Genomic DNA, 16,571 nt, shown 5'->3' on the forward strand with positions numbered 1-16,571 from the left:
GTCTCTGACTGGGGGAGGGAGTGTGTGAATCGGGGGGGAGAGTGTGTGAATGGGGGCGGGGTGTGTGTGTGAATGCGGGGGCTGTAAATTATTGAGGTGTGTGTGAATGGGGGGGGGAAGTATGTGAATGGGGGGAATGTTTGTGAATGGTGGGGGGCAGGAGTGTGTGAATGCGGGGGGAGTGTGTTTGTGAATGATGGGGGGAGTGTATGTGTGAATGGTAGGGGAATGTGTGTGTGAATGGAGGGGGAGTGTGTGTGAATTGTGGGGGGGACTGTGTGTGAATGGCGGGTGTGTGTTTGTGTGAATGGGGTAGAAAGGTGTGTGTGAATGGATGGAGGGAGTTTGTGAATTGCGGTGGTGGGAGTGTGTGTGTGAATGGGGGGGGGAGTGTGTGTGTGAAAGGGGAGGGAGTGTGTATGTGAATGGGGGGGCGGAGTGTGTGTGTGAATGGGGGGTAGTGTATGTGAATGGGGGGAGTGTGTGTGTGAAAGGGGGGGGAGTGTGTGTGTGAATGGGGAGGGAGTGTGTGTGTGAATGGGGGGGGAGTGTGTGTGTGAATGGGGGGAGTGTGTGTGTGTGTATGAATGGGGGAAGTGTGTGTGTGAATGGAGGGGGGAGTGTGTGTGTGAAAGGGGGGGGAAGTGTGTGTGTGAATGGAGGGGGGAAGTGTGTGTGTGAATGGAGGGGGGAGTGTGTGTGTTAATGGCGGGTGTGTATGTGTGTGTGAATGTGGGGGGGAGTGTGTGTGTTTGAATGGGGGGGCAGTGTGTGTGTGAATGGGGGGGGGAGTGTGTTTGTGAAAGGGACGGGGGAGTGTGTGTGTTAATGGCGGGTGTGCATGTGTGTGTGAATGTGGGGGGGAGTGTGTGTGTGAATGGGGGGAGTGTGTGTGTGAATGGGGGGGGAGTGTGTGTGAATAGCGGGGTAGTGTGTCTCTGACTGGGGGAGGGAGTGTGTGAATCGGGGGGGAGTGTGTGTGAATGGGGGCGGGGTGTGTGTGTGAATGCGGGGGCTGTAAATTATTGAGGTGTGTGTGAATGGGGGGGGAGTATGTGAATGGGGGGAATGTTTGTGAATGGTGGGGGGCAGGAGTGTGTGAATGCGGGGGGAGTGTGTTTGTGAATGATGGGGGGAGTGTATGTGTGAATGGTAGGGGAATGTGTGTGTGAATGGAGGGGGAGTGTGTGTGAATTGTGGGGGGGACTGTGTGTGAATGGCGGGTGTGTTTGTGTGAATGGGGTAAAAGAAGGTGTGTTGTGAATGGATGGGGGGAGTTTGTGAATTGCGGTGGGTGGGAGTGTGTGTGTGAATGGGGGGGGAGTGTGTGTGAATTGTGGGGGGGACTGTGTGTGAATGGCGGGTGTGTGTTTTGTGTGAATGGGGTAGAAAGGTGTGTGTGAATGGATGGGGGAGTTTGTGAATTGCGGTGGTGGAGTGTGTGTGTGAATGGGGGGGGGAGTGTGTGTGTGAATGGGAGGGAGTGTGTGTGTGAAAGGGGGGGGAGTGTGTGTGTGAATGGGGAGGGAGTGTGTGTGTGAATGGGGGGGGGAGTGTGTGTGTGAATGGGGGGGGAGTGTGTGTGTGAATGGGGGGAGTGTGTGTGTGTGTATGAATGGGGGAAGTGTGTGTGTGAATGGAGGGGGGAGTGTGTGTGTGAAAGCGGGGGGAAGTGTGTGTGTGAATGGAGGGGGGAAGTGTGTGTGTGAATGGAGGGGGGAGTGTGTGTGTGAAAAGGGGGGGGGAGTGTGTGTGTGGAATGGGGGGGGAGTGTGTGTGTGTATGAATGGGGGGAGTGTGTGTGTGAATGGCGGGGGGTAGTGTGTGTGAAAGGGGGGGGAATGTGTGTGTGAATGGGAGGGGAGTGTGTGTGTATGAATGGGGGGAGTGTGTGTGTGAATGGGGGGGGAGTGTGTGTGTGAATGGTGGGGGGAGGTGTGTGTGAATGGGGGGGAATGTGTGTGAATGAGGGGGGAGTGTGTGTGTGAATGAGGGGGGAGTGTGTGTGTGAATGGAGGGGGAGAGGGTGTGTGAATGGGGGGAGTGTGTGTGTGAATGGCGGGGAGGGAGTGTGTGTGTGAATAGGGGAGGAGTGTGTGTGTGAATGGGGGGGAGTGTGTGTGTGGGAATGGGGTGTGTGTGTGAATAGGGGAGGAGTGCATGTGTGAATGGGGGCGGAGTGCGTGTGTAAATGGGGGGAGTATGTGTGTGTGAATGGGGGGAGTGTGTGTGTGCGAATGGGGGGGGTATGTGAATGGGGGGGCGGGGTGTGTGAATGGGGGGGAGTGTGTATGTGTGAATGGGGGGTGAGTGTGTGTGTGTGTGTGTGAAGGGGGAAGAAGAGTGTGTGAATGGGGGGGAGTGTGTGTGTGAATGGGGGGGGGTATGAATGGGGAGCGGAGTGTGTGTGTGAATGAGGGGGAGAATGTGTGTCAATGGTGGGGAATGTATGTGAATGGTGGGGATTGTGTGTGCAAATGGGCGTGGGAGTGTGTGAATGGGAGGGAGAGTGTGTGTGACTGGAGGGGGAGTGTATGTGTGAATGAGCCGGGGGGAGAATGTGAATAGAGGGGGGAGTGTGTGTGTGAATGGGGGGGAGTTTGTGTGAATGGGAGGGGGGGGGGAGGAGTGTGTGTGTGAATGGGGGAGGGAGTGTGTGTCAATGGGGGGGGTGTGTGAATGGGGGGGGAATGTGTGTGTGAATGGGGGGGGGTGTGTTTGTGAATGGGGGGGAGTGTTCAATGGGGGGGGAGTGTGTGTGAATGGCGGGGATGGGTGGCTGTGTGAAAGGGGGGGGAGTGTGTGTGTGAATGGTGGGTGTGTGTGTGTGTGTGTGTGAATGGGGGGGGAGTGTGTGTGTGAATGGGGGGGGTGTGAATGGGGGGGGGTGTGTGTGAATGGGGGGGGGAGTGTGAATGGGGGGGGGGTGTGTGTGAATGGGGGGGGTGTGAATGGGGGGGGTGTGAATGGGGGGGGGGGTGTGAATGGGGGGGGTGTGAATGGGGGGGGGGGTGTGTGAATGGGGGGGGGAGTGTGAATGGGGGGGGTGTGTGTGTGAATGGGGGGGGGGAGTGTGTGAATGAGGAAGGGGTGCCACCACCTAATCAGGTACAGTATGATCCAAATGGAAGTGGACAGGACATGGGAGCTGGAAGAATCTCCTCGGGTCCTCGATCTGGAACCACCCCCTGTCCACAGACTTGCCACTGTAACTGTCCACTATATCACGGGGTGCAAGGACGGGAGCGCGGTTGTACAAGCAGTAGAGTTTAAAAAAAGACTCATCCAAACGTTCCTTCTCCAATGAATAAACAGATTTGTTGGAAAAACGAATTGTTTGTCATAAACGCATCCCAGGGCCAACAAATGGGCTAATGGTAATCTCAACTCAGGTGATATTGTACCATGATGTGCATCACAAAGTGGTACCTGTAATATTGAACCTGGGTGGTGCAAGCACTAAAACAGCTTGGCTACATGGGAGAATGATCAAGGGACTTTGGCAGAGGGTCAGTACAACCTGCACTGAATTCAGGGAGGGGGGTGGGCTTGATGGTGCCTTGATAAGAATGGTGCCAAGACTATTGGGAGAATCATAACAGAAGGCGGTGAGGCCTGATTAATATGTTGCAAGTGGCTTAACGCTATAAAGTGGGTAAACCAGATTATAGAAGAGGAACCAATTGTCTTCAACGAAACAGCTGGAAGAAATGATTGGATCTTGGTTAGTGGAACAAGCCCAAGGAAACCTGTAACATATTGCAGAGGTAAAATTCTCTTTCTGGGTAACTGATCGAGACAAGGGCAAAGTCCACTAATCAACTTACTAAGGCTCTGTGCCAAGTCAGAAGTATGGGACAGGTGGGAGTGTTATTTACAGGAACAGAACAACATCACCCTGTGAGAGAGAGTATGGTATTTCCCAATCATGCCTGAAAAAATGATCACTGGTAATGTAACCGGGTGGATGGGATAAACATGTGTAGCCTCAGGCCTAACTGGGAGTGCTCAAGTTCGGGACATGTTCATTTGCCTCTACAACGTGATGGAACATGCGGCCTCTGCACGTGGGTTTAATCGGGATGGGATAACATAGAACTGCACCGTGAAAGTAATTGCAGGACAGCATTTTCCTGTATGATCTGTATAAAGAGAGAAAGGTGAATATTGTGGCAGCATCATACACTGGGAATACCCGTACCGTATACCAATACCTGGCTTGTCCCATCGCGATGGGAATAATTGTTTTACCCCAGTCGAAACTGTGAGACTTGGGGCACGGCTGTCATGAAGTATTTATTTGCGAAGGCAAGTAAATATCAGTGTAAGAAAGCAGTTAAAAGTGTCACTGCCAAAGTGAAGATATAATTCATTTGGATAGTTAATTGTGCCAATTGAAGACCAAGTAAATGGGCATTAAACGAAGTGGGGAACAAAGGCGGGGGTGTGTGAATGGGGGGGGAGTGTATGTGTGAATGGGGGGGGAGTGTGTGTGTGAATGGGGGGAGTGTGTGTGTGAATGGGAGGAGTGTGTGTGTGAATGGGAGGAGTGTGTGTGTGAATGGGGGGGGGAGTGTGTGTGTGAATGGGGGGGGAGTGTATGTGAATGGGGGGGGGAGTGTGTGTGTGAATGGGGGGGAGGGGAGTGTGTGTGAATGGGGGGGGGGGTGTGTGTGAATGGGGGGGGGGGGAGTGTGTGTGTGAATGGGGGGGGGGGGGGAGTGTGTGTGTGAATGGGGGGGGGGGAGTGTGTGTGTGAATGGGGGGGGGGGAGTGTGTGTGTGAATGGGGGGGGGGCAGTGTGTGTGTGAATGGGGGGGGAGTGTGTGTGTGAATGGGGGGGGAGTGTGTGTGTGAATGGGGGGGGAGTGTGTGTGTGAATGGGGGGGGGAGTGTGTGTGTGAATGGGGGGGGAGTGTGTGTGTAAATGAGGGGGGAGTGTGTGTGTGAATGGAGGGGGAGAGGTGTGTGTGAATGGGGGGAGTGTGTGTGTTAATGGGGGGGAGTGTGTGTGTGAATGGGGGGGAGGGAGTGTGTGTGTGAATAGGGGAGGAGTGTGTGTGTGAATAGGGGAGGAGTGTGTGTGTGAATGGGGGGGAGTGTGTGTGTGGGAATGGGGTGTGTGTGTGAATAGGGGAGGAGTGCATGTGTGAATGGGGGCGGAGTGCGTGTGTAAATGGGGGGAGTATGTGTGTGTGAATGGGGGGAGTGTGTGTGTGCGAATGGGGGGGGTGTGTGAATGGGGGGCGGGGTGTGTGAATGGGGGGGAGTGTGAATGGGGGGTGAGTGTGTGTGTGTGTGTGTGAAGGGGGGAGAGTGTGTGAATGGGGGGGGAGTGTGTGTGTGAATGGGGGGGTATGAATGGGGAGCGGAGTGTGTGTGTGAATGAGGGGGAGAATGTGTGTGAATGGGGGGGATTGTGTGTGCGAATGGGCGTGGGAGTGTGTGAATGGGAGGGAGAGTGTGTGTGACTGGAGGGGGAGTGTATTTGTGAATGAGCCGGGGGGAGTGTGTGTGTGAATGGGGGGGGAGTTTGTGTGAATGGGGGGGGGGGGAGGGAGTGTGTGTGTGAATGGGGGAGGGAGTGTGTGTCAATGGGGGGGGGTGTGAATGGGGGGGGAACGTGTGTGTGAATGGGGGGGGGAGTGTGTGTGAATGGGGGGGGTGTGTTTGTGAATGGGGGGGAGTGTGTGTCAATGGGGGGGGAGTGTGTGTGTGAATGGTGGGTGTGTGTGTGTGAATGTGGGGGGGAGTCTGTGTGTGAATGGTGGGTGTGTATGTGTGTGTGTGTGAATGGGGGGGGAGTGTGTGTGTGAATGGGGGGGGAGTGTGTCTCTGAATGGGGGGGGGAAGTGTGTGTGTATGAATGGGGGGAGTGTGTGTGTGAAAGGGGGGGAAGTGTGTGTGTGAATGGAGGGGGGAGTGTGTGTGTGAAAAGGGGGGGAGTGTGTGTGTGAATGGGGGGGGGGGAAGTGTGTGTGTATGAATGGGGGGAGTGTGTGTGTGAATGGCGGGGGGGAGTGTGTGTGAAAAGGGGGGGGAGTGTGTGTGTGAATGGGGGGGAGTGTGTGTGTATGAATGGGGGGAGTGTGTGTGTGTGTATGAATGGGCGGAGTGTGTGTGTGAAAGGGGGGGGGAGTGTGTGTGTATGAATGGGGGGAGTGTGTGTGTGTGTATGAATGGGCGGAGTGTGTGTGTGAAAGGGGGGGGAGTGTGTGTGTATGAATGGGGGGAGTGTGTGTATGAATGGGCGGAGTGTGTGTGTGAATGGGGGCAGTGTGTGTTTTTGGATGGGGGGGCAGTGTGTGTGTGTATGGCGGGGGAGTGTGTTTGTGAAAGGGACGGGGGAGTGTGTGTGTTAATGGCGGGTGTGTATGTGTGTGTGAATGTGGGGGGGAGTGTGTGTGTGTGAATGGGGGAGAGTGTGTGTGTGAATGGGGGAGAGTGTGTGTTTGAATGGGGGGGCAGTGTGTGTGTGAATGGGGGGGAGTGTGTTTGTGAAAGGGACGGGGGAGTGTGTGTGTTAATGGCGGGTGTGTATGTGTGTGTGAATGTGGGGGGGAGTGTGTGTGTGAATGGGGGGAGTGTGTGTGTGAATGCGGGGGAGTGTTTGTAAATGGGGGGGTGGGGGAGTGTCTGTGTGAATGGGGGAGGAGTGTGTGTGAATGTGGGGGGGAGAGTGTTTATGAATGGGGTTGAGTGTGTGTGTGAATGGGGGAGGGGAGTGTGTGTGTGAATGGGGGGAGTGTGTGTGTGAATGGGGGAGGGGTGTGTGTGTGTGAATGGGGGAGGGGAGTGTGTGTGTGTGTGTGAATGGGGGGGGAGTGTGTGTGTGAATGGGGGAGGGGTGTGTGTGAATGTGGGGGGGAGTGTGTTTGTGAATCGGGGGGGAGTGTGTTTGTGAATGGGTGGTGAGTGTGTGTGAATGGGGGGGAGTGTATGTGTGAATGGGGGAGGGGAGTGTGTGTGTGAATGGGGGAGGGGAGTGTGTGTGTGAATGGGGGAGGGGAGTGTGTGTGTGAATGGGGGAGGGGAGTGTGTGTGTGAATGGGGGAGGGGAGTGTGCGTGTGTGTGTGTGAATGGGGGGGAGTGTGTGTGTGAATGGGGGAGGGGTGTGTGTGTGTGAATCCGGGGACGTGAATGGGTAGGGGGAATGTGTGTGTGAATGGGGGGTGGATTGTGTGCGTGAATGGAGGGGGAGTGTGTGTTTGAATGATGGGGGAAGTGTGTGTGTGAATGCGAGGGAGTGTGTGTGTGAATGCGCGGGAGGTGTTTGTGTGAATGGCGGCGGGGAGTGTGTGTGTGAATGGGGGGGGGAGTGTGTTTGTGAATGGGGGGTGAGTGTGTGTGAATGGGGGGGGGGAGTGTGTGTGTGAATGGGGGGGGGGAGTGTGTGTGTGAATGGGGGGGCGAGTGTGTTTGTGAATGGGGGGGAGTGTGTGTGAATGGGGGGGGGAATGTGTGTGTGAATGGGGGGTGAGTGTGTGTGAATGGGGGGTGAGTGTGTGTGAATGGGGGGGTTGTGTGTGTGAATGGGAGGGAGTGTGTTTGTGAATGGGGGTGAGTGTGTGTGAATGGAGGGGGGGAGTGTGTTTGTGAATGGGGGGTGAGTGTGTGTGAATGGGGAGGGAGTGTGTGTGTGAATGGGGGAGGGGAGCGTGTGTGTGAATGGGGGAGGGGAGTTTGTGTGTGTTAATGGGGGGAGTGTGTGTGTGAATGGGGGAGGGGTGTGTGTGTGTGAATCTGGGGACGTAAATGGGTAGGGGGAGTGTGTGTGTGAATGGGGGGGGAGTGTGTGTGTGAATGCCGGGGAGTGTGTGTGAATGGGGATGTGTGAATGTGGGAGCGCGGGGGGTTGTGTGTGAATGGGGGGGAGTGTGTGTGTGAATGGGGGGGGAATGTGTGTGAATGGTGGGGGAGTATGTATGTGACTGGGGCGGGGGGAGTGTGTGTGTGAATGCGGGGGAGTGTGTGTGTGAATGGCGGGTCTGTGTCTGTGTGAATGGGGTAGAAAGGTGTGTGGGAATGGATGGGGGGAGTTTGTGTGAATTGGGGGGAATGTGTGTGAATTGGGGGGGAGTGTGTTTGTGTGAATGCCGGGGAATGTGTGTGCGAATGAGCGGGGGTGTGTGAATGCGTGGGATGTGAATGGGTGGGGGGAGTGTGTGTGTGAATCGGGGGGGCGATGTGTGTGAATGGGGAGGAGTGTGAATGCGGGGGAGTGTGTGAATGGCGGGAGCGGGAGGGTGTGTGTGAATGGCCGGGAGGGCAGTGTGTGTGTGAATGCGGGGGTGAGTGTGTGTGAATGGGGGAGGGGAGTGTGTGTGTGTGAATGGGGGGAATATGTGTGTGAATGGGGGAGGGGTGTGTGTGTGAATCCGGGGACGTGAATGGGTAGGGGGAATATGTGTGTGAATGGGGGAGGGGTGTGTGTGTGTGAATCCGGGGACGTGAATGGGTAGGGGGAATGTGTGTGTGAATGCGGGGGGGGGAGTGTGTGCGTGAATGGAGGGGGAGTGTGTGTTTGAATGGTGGGGAAGAGTGTGTGTGAATGGGGGTGTGTGTGTGTGAATGGCGGGGTGGAGTGTGTGTGTGAATGGGAGGGAAGTGTGTGTGTGAATGGCGGGGTGGAGAGTGTGTATGACTGGGGGGGAGTGTGTGTGTGTGTGAATGCGAGGGAGTGTGTGTGTGAATGCGCGGGAGGTGTTTGTGTGAATGGCGGCGGGGATTGTGTGTGTGAATGGGGGGGGAGTGTGTTTGTGAATGGGGGGTGAGTGTGTGTGAATGGGGGGGAGTGTGTGTGTGAATGGGGGAGGGGAGTGTGTGTGTGAATGGGGGAGGGGAGTGTGTGTGTGTGTGTGAATCCGGGGACGTGAATGGGTAGGGGGAATGTGTGTGTGAATGGGGGGGTGGAGTGTGTGCGTAAATGCGGGGGAAGTGTGTGTTTGAATGTGGGGGGAGTGTGTGTGTGAATGGGGGCAGTGTGTGTGTGAATGCGAGGGAGTGTGTGTGTGAATGGGGGTGAGTGTGTGTGAATGGGGGGGAGTGTATGTGTGAATGGGGGAGGGGAGTGTGTGTGTGAATGGGGGAGGGGAGTGTGCGTGTGTGTGTGTGAATGGGGGGGAGTGTGTGTGTGAATGGGGGAGGGGTGTGTGTGTGTGAATCCGGGGACGTGAATGGGTTGGGGGAATGTGTGTGTGAATGGGGGGTGGAGTGTGTGCGTGAATGGAGGGGGAGTGTGTGTTTGAATGATGGGGGAAGTGTGTGTGTGAATGCGAGGGAGTGTGTGTGTGAATGCGCGGGAGGTGTTTGTGTGAATGGCGGCGGGGAGTGTATGTGTGAATGGGGGGGAGTGTGTGTGTGAATGGGGGGGGGAGTGTGTTTGTGAATGGGGGGTGAGTGTGTGTGAATGGGGGGGGAGTGTGTTTGTGAATGGGGGGGGGAGTGTGTTTGTGAATGGGGGGGGGAGTGTGTTTGTGAATGGGGGGGGAGTGTGTTTGTGAATGGGGGGTGAGTGTGTGTGAATGGGGGGGGGAGTGTGTGTGTGAATGGGGGGGGGAATGTGTGTGTGAATGGGGGGTGAGTGTGTGTGAATGGGGGGGGGGGGTGTGTGTGAATGGGAGGGAGTGTGTTTGTGAATGGGGGTGAGTGTGTGTGAATGGAGGGGGGGAGTGTGTTTAGGAATGGGGGGTGAGTGTGTGTAAATGGGGAGGGAGTGTGTGTGTGAATGGGGGAGGGGAGCGTGTGTGTGAATGGGGGAGGGGAGTTTGTGTGTGTTAATGGGGGGAGTGTGTGTGTGAATGGGGAAGGGGTGTGTGTGTGTGAATCTGGGGACGTAAATGGGTAGGGGGAGTGTGTGTGTGAATGGGGGGGGAGTGTGTGTGTGAATGCCGGGGAGTGTGTGTGAATGGGGGGGTGTGAATGTGGGAGCGCGGGGGGTTGTGTGAATGGGGGGGAGTGTGTGTGTGAATGGGAGGGGAATGTGTGTGAATGGTGGGGGAGTATGTATGTGACTGGGGCGGGGGGAGTGTGTGTGTGAATGCGGGGGAGTGTGTGTGTGAATGGCGGGTCTGTGTCTGTGTGAATGGGGTAGAAAGGTGTGTGTGAATGGATGGGGGGAGTTTGTGTGAATTGGGGGGAATGTGTGTGAATTGGGGGGGAGTGTGTTTGTGTGAATGCCGGGGAGTGTGTGTGCGAATGAGCGGGGGTGTGTGAATGCGTGGGATGATGAATGGGTGGGGGGAGTGTGTGTGTGAATCGGGGGGGCGATGTGTGTGAATGGGGAGGAGTGTGAATGCGGGGGAGTGTGTGAATGGCGGGAGCGGGAGGGTGTGTGTGAATGGCCGGGGGGGCAGTGTGTGTGTGAATGCGGGGGTGAGTGTGTGTGAATGGGGGAGGGGAGTGTGTGTGTGTGAATGGGGGGAATATGTGTGTGAATGGGGGAGGGGTGTGTGTGTGTGAATCCGGGGACGTGAATGGGTAGGGGGAATGTGTGTGTGAATGCGGGGGGGGGAGTGTGTGCGTGAATGGAGGGGGAGTGTGTGTTTGAATGGTGGGGAAGAGTGTGTGTGAATGGGGATGTGTGTGTGTGAATGGGGGGGTGGAGTGTGTGTGTGAATGGGTGGGAAGTGTGTGTGTGAATGGCGGGGTGGAGTGTGTGTGTGAATGGGAGGGAAGTGTGTGTGTGAATGGCGGGGTGGAGAGTGTGTATGACTGGGGGGGGGAGTGTGTGTGTGTGTGAATGCGAGGGAGTGTGTGTGTGAATGCGCGGGAGGTGTTTGTGTGAATGGCGGCGGGGATTGTGTGTGTGAATGGGGGGGGAGTGTGTTTGTGAATGGGGGGTGAGTGTGTGTGAATGGGGGGGAGTGTGTGTGTGAATGGGGGAGGGGAGTGTGTGTGTGAATGGGGGAGGGGAGTGTGTGTGTGTGTGTGAATCCGGGGACGTGAATGGGTAGGGGGAATGTGTGTGTGAATGGGGGGGTGGAGTGTGTGCGTAAATGCGGGGGGAGTGTGTGTTTGAATGGTGGGGGGAGTGTGTGTGTGAATGCGAGGCAGTGTGTGTTTGAATGGGGGCAGTGTGTGTGTGAATGCGAGGGAGTGTGTGTGTGAATGCGCGGGAGGTGATTGTGTGAATGGCGGCGGGGAGTGTGTGTGTGAATGGGGGGGGGAGTGTGTTTGTGAATGGGGGGGGGAGTGTGTGTGTGAATGGGGGGGAGTGTTTTTGTGAATGGGGGGGGGGAGTGTGTTTGTGAATGGGGGGGGAGTGTGTTTGTGTTTGTGAATGGGGGGGAGTGTGTGTGAATGGGGGGGGAGTGTGTTTGTGAATGGGGGGGGAGTGTGTTTGTGAATGGGGGGGGAGTGTGTTTGTGAATGGGGGGTGAGTGTGTGTGAATGGGGGGGGGGGAGTGTGTGTGAATGGGGGGGGAGTGTGTTTGTGAATGGGGGGTGAGTGTGTGTGATTGGGGGGGGGAGTGTGTTTGTGAATGGGGGGTGAGTGTGTGTGAATGGGGGGGTGTGTGTGTGAATCGGGGAGGGGAGCGTGTGTGTGAATGGGGGGAGTGTGTGTGAATGGGGGGGGAGTGTGTTTGTGAATGGGGGGTGAGTGTGTGTGAATGGGGGGGGTGTGTGTGTGAATCGGGGAGGGGAGCGTGTGTGTGAATGGGGGAGGGGAGTTTGTGTGTGTTAATGGGGGGAGTGTGTGTGTGAATGGGGGAGGGGTGTGTGTGTGTGAATCCGGGGACGTAAATGGGTAGGGGGAGTGTGTGTGTGAATGCGGGGGAGTGTGTGTGAATGGGGGGGGGTGAATGTGGGAGCGCGGGGGGTTGTGTGAATGGGAGGGAGTGTGTGTGTGAATGGGGGGGGGAGTGTGTGTGAATGGGGGGGTGTGAATGTGGGAGCGGGGGGGTGTTGTGTGAATGGGGGGGAGTGTGTGTGTGAATGGGGGGGGAAGTGTGTGTGAATGGGGGGGTGTGAATGTGGGAGCGGGGGGGTTGTGTGAATGGGGGGAGTATATGTGAATGGTGGGGGAAGTGTGTGTGAATGGGGGGGTGTGAATGTGGGAGCGGGGGGGTTGTGTGAATGGGGGGAGTATATGTGAATGGTGGGGGGAGTATGTGTGTGAATGGGTGGGGGGGAGTTTGTGAATGACGGTGGGGTGAGTGTGTGGAAATGGGAGGTGGGGGTGTGTGTGTGAATTCGGGTTGTGAATGGGGGGGGCGGTTTGTGTGAAGTGGGGGGAATGTGTGTGCAAATGGGGCGGGAGGGCCTGTGTTTGAATGGGAGGGGAATGTGTGTGAATGGTGGGGGAGTATGTATGTGACTGGGGCGGGGGGAGTGTGTGTGTGAATGGGGGGGGGGGAGTGTATGTGTGAATGCGGGGGAGTGTGTGTGTGAATGGTGGGGAGAAGTGTGTGTGAATGCGGGGGAGTGTGTGTGAATGGCGGGGGAGTGTGTGTGAATGGGGCGGGAGAGTGTGTGTGAATGGTGGGTGTGTGTCTGTGTGAATGGGGTAGAAAGGTGTGTGTGAATGGCGGTGGTGGGAGTGTGTGTAAATGGGAGGTGGGGGAGTGTGTGTAAATGGGGGCTGGGGGAATGTGAATGGGGGGGTGGAGTGTGTGTGTGTGAATGGGGGGGTTGTGTGTGTGTGAATCGGGGGGGCGGTGAGTGTGAATGGGGAGGAATGTGAATGCGGGGGGGTGTGTGAATGGCGGGGGCGGGAGTGTGTGTAAATGGGGGGGTGGGGGAGTGTCTGTGTGAATGGGGGGGTGTATACCGGGGGGGCGGTTTGTGTGAATGGGGGGAAGTGTGTGTGTGAATGGGGGAGGGGGAGTGTGTGTGTGAATGGCTGGGGGGGAGTGTGTGTGTGAATGCGGGGGTGAGTGTGTGTGAATGGTGGGGGGGGAGTGTGTTTGTGAATGTGGGGTGAGTGTGTGTGAATGGTGGGGCGGGAGTGTGTTTGTGAATGTGGGGTGAGTGTGTGTGAATGGTGGGGGGGGAGTGTGTTTGTGAATGCGGGGGTGAGTGTGTGTGAATGGTGGGGGGGGAGTGTGTTTGTGAATGTGGGGTGAGTGTGTGTGAATGGGGGGGAGTGTGTGTGTGAATGCGAGGGAGTGTGTGTGTGAATGGGGGGAGTGTGTGTGTGAATGGGGGGGAGTGTGTGTGTGAATGGGGGGGAGTGTGTGTGTGAATGGGGGGGAGTGTGTGTGTGAATGGGGGGGAGTGTGTGTGTGAATGGGGGAGGGGAGTGTGTGTGTGAATGGGAGGGAGTGTGTTTGTGAATGGGGGCGGGGGAGTTTGTTTGTGAATGGGGGCTGAGTGTGCGTGAATGGTGGGGGGGAGTGTGTTTGTGAATGGGGGTGAGTGTGTGTGAATGGGGGGGGGATGGGGAGGGGATTGTGTGTGTGAATGGGGGAGGGGTGTGTGTGTGTGAATCCGGGGACGTGAATGGGTAGGGGGAATGTGTGTGTGAATGCGGGGGGGGGAGTGTGTGCGTGAATGGAGGGGGAGTGTGTGTGAATGGGGGTGTGTGTGTGTGAATGGGGTTTGAAGTGTGTGTGTGAATGGGGGGTAAGTGTGTGTGTGAATGGGGGGGTGGAGTGTGTGTGTGAATGGGGGGGAAGTGTGTGTTTGAATGGCAGGGTGGAGAGTGTGTATGACTGGGGGGGGGAGTGTGTGTGTGAATGGTGGGGGGAGTGTGTGTGTGAATGGGGGGGGATTGTGTATGTGACTGGGGGGGGAGGGAGTGTGTGTGTGAATGGTGAGGAGAAGTGTGTGTGACTGGCGGGGGGGGAGTGTGTGTGTGAATGGTGGGCGGAGTTTGTGTATGAATGCGGGGTGAGTGTATGTGTGAATGCGGGGGAGTGTGTGTGTGAATGATGGGAAGAAATGTGTGTGAATGGCGGGGGAGAGTGTGTGAATGGGGCGGGAGAGTGTTTGTGAATGGCGGGGATCGTGTGTGTGAATGCGGGGGAGTGGATGTGTGAATGGGGGAGAGTGTGCGTGTAAATGGGGGGGTGAAGGGAGTGTGTGTGTAAATGGGGATGTAGTGTGTGTGAGAATGGGGGGGGTGCGTGTGTGAATGGAGGGGTGGGGGGGTGTGAATGGCGGGTGGGGGAGTGTTTGTGTGAATGGTGGGGGGAGTGTGTGTGTGAATGCGGAGGAGTGTGTGTGTGAATGGTGGGAGTGAGTGTGTGAATGGGGGGGTGAAGGGAGTGTGTGTGTAAATGGGGGGGGTAGTGTGTGTGTGAATGGCGGAGGGGAGTGTGTGAATGGGTGTGAAGTGTGTGTGTGAATGGGGGGAGAGGGAGTGTGTGTGTAAATGGGGGGGGGAGTGTGTGTGTGTGTGAATGGGGGGGAGGGAGTGTGTGTGTAAATCGGGGGGGAGTGTATGTGTAAATGGGGGGGGGAAGTGTGTGCACGAATGGCGGGGGGAGTGTGTGTGTGAATGGGGGGGAGTGTGTGTATAAATGGGGCAGGGAGTATGTTTGTGAATGGCAGGGGAGTGTGTGTGTGAATGGGGGTGTGTGTGTGTGTGAATGGGGGGGCTTGTGTGTGAATGGGGGGGTGTGTGTGTCAATGGGGGGGATGGTTGAATTGGGGTCAGTGCGTTTGTGAATGGGGAGGTGTGAATGGCTAGGGGGAGTGTGTGTGAATGGGGGGAGGAGTGTGTGTGAATGGTGGGGGAGTGTGTGTGAATGGTGTGAATGGTGTGGAAGTGTGTGTGAATGTGGCGGGGGAGAGTGTGTGTGAATGTGGGGGGAATGTGTGTGTGAATGGTGGGGGAGTGTGTGTGAATGGCGAGGGGGAGTGTGTGTGAATGAGGGGGGAATGTGTGTGTGAATGGTGGGGGAGTGTGTGTGAATGGTGTGGGAGTGTGTGTGAATGTGGCGGGGGAGAGTGTGTGTGAATGGCGGGGGGGAGTGTGTGTGAATGAGGGGGGAATGTGTGTGTGAATGGTGGGGGAGTGTGTGTGAATGTGGGGTGGGAGAGTGTGTGTGAATGGCGGGGGGAGTCTGTGAATGGGGGGGGGAGTCTGTGAATGGGGGGGGGTGGTATGTGTGTGAATGGGGGGGGTAGTGTGTGTATGACTGGGGGTGGGTGGGGAGTGTGTGTGTGAATGGTGGGGGAGTGTGTGTGAATGGTGTGGGAGTGTGTGTGAATGTGGTGGGGGGGAGAGTGTGTGTGAATGGCGGTGGTGGGAGTGTGTGTGAATGGGGGGAGGTATGTGTGTGAATGGGGGGGGGTAGTGTGTGTATGACTGGGGGCGGGGGAGGAGTGTGTATGTGAATGGGGAGGGAGTGAGTGTGTGAATGGGGGGGTGTGTTTATGTGAATGGCGGGGAATGTGTGAATGGGTAGGGGGGAGAGTGTGTGAGTGGGGGGGAATGTGTGTGTGAATGGAGGGGGTAGGTGGGTGAATAGGGACAGTGAATTCCGGGGGGGTGTGTGTGTGAATGTGGTGAGTGTGAATGCTGGGGGGGCGGTTTGTGTGAAGTGGGGGGAATGTGTGTGCAAATGGGGCGAGAGGGCGTGTGTTTGAATGGGAGGGGAGTGTGTGTGAATGTGGGAGGAGTGTGTGTGTGAATGGGGGAGGGAGTGAGTGTGTGAATGGTGGGGGGGGGGAATGTGTGTGTTTGGGGGGGAGGTATGTGTGTGAATGGGGGGAAGTGTGTGTGTGAATGGGGGGAGTGTGTGTGTGAATGGTGGGGGTGTGTGTGTGTGTGTGAATGGGGGGGAGTCTGTGAATGTGGGGGAGGTGTGTGTGTGAATGGGGGGGTGGGGTAGTATGTGTATGACTGGGGGCGGGGGGGGGAGTGTGTGTGTGAATGGGGCGGGGGAAGTGTGTTTGTGAATGGGGGGGATGGAGTGTATGTTTGAATGGGGAGGGAGTGTGTGTGTGAATGGGGAGGGAGTGTGTGTGTGAATGGCGGAGGGAGTGTGTGTGTGAATAGAGGGGGAATGTGTGTGTGAATGGGGAGGGAGTGTGTGTGTGAATGGGGGGGGAGTGTGTGTGTGAATGGGGAGGGAGAGTGTGTGTGAATGGCGGGGGAGTGTGTGTGTGAATAGAGGGGGAATGTGTGTGTGAATGGGGAGGAGTGTGTGTGTGAATGGGGGGAGTCTGTGTGTGAATGGGGGGGAGTCTGTGTGTGAATGGGGGTGGAATGTGTGTGAATGGGTCGAGGGGGAGTTTGTGAATGGCGGTGGGGGGGGAGTGTGTGTAAATGGGAGGTGGGGGTGAGTGTGTGAATTCAGGGGTGTGAATATGGGGGGGCGGTTTGTGTTAAGTGAGGGGAATATGTAGGCAAATGGGGCGGGAGGGCCTGTGTTTGAATGGGAGGGGAATGTGTGTGAATGTGGGGGGAGTGTGTGTGTGAATGGGGGGGGGGGGAGTGTGTGAGAATGGGTGGAGGGCAGTGTGTGTATGACTGGGGGGGAGTGTGTGTGTGTGTGTGAATGGCGGGGGAGTGTGTGTGTGAATGGGGGGGAAGTGTGTGTGTGAATGGCGGGGGGGCAGTGTGTGTATGAATGGGGGGGGAGTGTGTGTGTGTGTGAATGGCGGGGGAGTGTGTGTG

Source organism: Pristiophorus japonicus, chromosome 7 (assembly GCF_044704955.1).
Source record: "Pristiophorus japonicus isolate sPriJap1 chromosome 7, sPriJap1.hap1, whole genome shotgun sequence".
In the NCBI taxonomy this organism is placed as follows: Eukaryota; Metazoa; Chordata; class Chondrichthyes; family Pristiophoridae; genus Pristiophorus; species Pristiophorus japonicus.